Here is a 2500-nt window from a genome sequence, read left to right as displayed (position 1 = left end):
CATCTTGAAAGTTTCACCTGCGAGACTGCAACACGACCAGTTCTGGTTGAAGATGATGTGAGCGAAACTCATCGGGTCAAAACTGTGTGTTGTGATAATATCATTATTCTCGATTACCTTTGGAGTAACTGCATTACTATTATATAATTCAATTAATTATCACATTCGGTTTTACAGTTGGTTTGTTATCATTGTTATCATTATTATCTGGGACAACAATCTGTCTCAGTATGGAATCAGGGCAAAAAATCAGTTGGTTTGAAAATCTGTTGTCTTACGAACTGGATAGAAGACTTGCAGAAGCTGGTATAAGTAACGGGGAGAGAGAGAGAGAGAGAGAGAGAGAGAGAGAGGAGAGAGAGAGAGAAGTAGTTCCGTGATTGGCTGCCAACCTTCAGAAAGGTGTGCTCAGGACAAGTTTTGTAATACGTCCCTAAGTAGATAATTATCATCTGAGGCCGTAATTACAGGACAGACCACAAGCTTTTACCATCCCGTCTGTTTGGTCCATATTTTTGACAAGTTGCGTCGGTAATTTCATCCATAAGTACTACTCGTGTAAAGTCCATATTTCCCTCGATTGTTAAAGGCACTGTGGGTCCGTGAGGACAAGAGATACAAGAGTCAAAGTCGTGTCACATATCACATTTTACACCACATACTTCTTCTCTCCTTTATTAATTTTTTTGCCTCATATGCTGCCCGTAAAAATTGGTAATGATAAGCCCGCACGGACTAGACACGGACCCCGAGAGCTCAGGTTAGGTCGAGGTGCTCTCTCTCTCTCTCTCTCTCTCTCTCTCTCTCTCTCTCTGTGAGTGTGTGTATAAACACATACATCAAGGCATACGAGAATGTCTTACTGACAAAGATTAAATAATTTGGATCACGGCAAATCTCTACTTCACAGTAAAATTAACTGAAATTAGGCCAATGCGTAACTTAAAAATGTTTTTATGTAAAAGCTGATATTTCATTAGATTAACATTTCTTTATCATTCCTATCTTCATCTATCTATCTCCTTGGGAATGAGTGCACCCTTCTACATCTTTCCCTTTCAACTTCCTCTCCCTCTCTCTCTCCATCTATCGGCTCCAACCTTCTTCCACCGAAGTCGTTATGAGAGAAGAGAGGGAAAAAAAAATCTTTTACCCCTGCGAGTGGGCAACATGATGTATCTTAGCCCGGGGTGCCGGCGCTTGTTTTAAGAACAATGTAATATTCTCACCAACAATAAATTAGTCACTAAAGCTTCGCGCCGCTAAAGAACTTCGCCGACGCACTTCCACCTTCGTTTTTTTTTTTTTTTTTTTTCTTTTTTTTTTCACTTTCATTTTTTTTATTGTTTTATCTCTGGCAGCGATTTTTTTCCCCTTCCCCTATCAAAGCCCTGCTTTTGGTGTCAATGTCTCGGTGAATTTTCGGGTTAAGTGGCCGTTGTTCTTTTCAATGATGGCTTGCCAAACAAACCCTCAGCCTGTTTATAGAATTAATGACAGGTTCTGAAGGCAATTCTTGGAGGGACCCCCGCTTCTTCCTTTTTTTTTTTTTTTCCCCTCTCGCTACCCCTCACCTTAAACTAAATAATGAAAAGAAGGAATCTGGACCTTAGAAGTAATTTACATGCCGAGGTAACGAGGTATATAAGAAAACACAATGCAATGAATAGTTATTTTCCTAAAGGTACACCTTGATTAAAAAGTTAAATAAATTCCTTTTTAAATAAGGAGAAATCATTAACAGATTCAATGAAATTATTTTTTTTCGATTGTAAAACTTTTATTGAGGACTATTTTTACTTTAAAGTGTAGATGGAAATAAGAAATTAATTTTGAAAAATCTCAAAAATGATTATATCAAATGGAGAGATAAACATTTTGAAAAACAGATTATGTTTTTTTCCTCCTCTGAAAGAAAAAAAAAAATCAATAAAGTTTTTCGATTTATTAAAAAAAAAAATCGACTGAGCTTCTATGATTTTCATCTTTAATAACGAAGTAAAATAATCGATAAAACGGATTCAAAATTGTCTGCCGTTCTTTGGTAAATTACTTTTCAATGCGTCATATATTTATAAATATTTTCAAACTCATATAAATAAACATCGACAGTTTTTTTTAAAGACACGGAAGTACTGCTATACTCTAATGGTGAATATTTTATTTCCTATGAAAATATATTCGTAATAAGCTTATTCCTTCGAATATGAATGAAATAATATAAAATGCTACGCATTAAGACTCTTAAATACATATGAAAATTTTCCAAAATACCTAATCTTCTCAGGTTACATAAATCGCACGAGATAATATTCTAATAAATATTGATGGAAATACCTGACTATGAGATATTCCATACTGACAACATTAATAAAAATAATTCTTAATGAAATGACTTTATTAGAGATCGGTGACCATGATTCTTGGGACGTAAAATTATATAAACCTCAAATAAGGAGAATCAAGCATCAGTGACCTGTTAGTTGTGACACCAGATAAC

At 35.2% G+C, this 2500-nt stretch overlaps 1 protein-coding gene across 1 annotated transcript in view; it reads left to right on the top strand.

Moving 5' to 3' along the window:
- Positions 1 to 2500, top strand: part of LOC137641614 (T-box transcription factor TBX20-like) — a 139120-nt gene that overhangs the window by 128705 nt on the left and 7915 nt on the right.

This window comes from Palaemon carinicauda, chromosome 5 (genome assembly GCF_036898095.1).
Source record: "Palaemon carinicauda isolate YSFRI2023 chromosome 5, ASM3689809v2, whole genome shotgun sequence".
Taxonomy (NCBI): Eukaryota; Metazoa; Arthropoda; class Malacostraca; order Decapoda; family Palaemonidae; genus Palaemon; species Palaemon carinicauda.
This window is presented reverse-complemented; position numbering and strand designations above follow the sequence as displayed.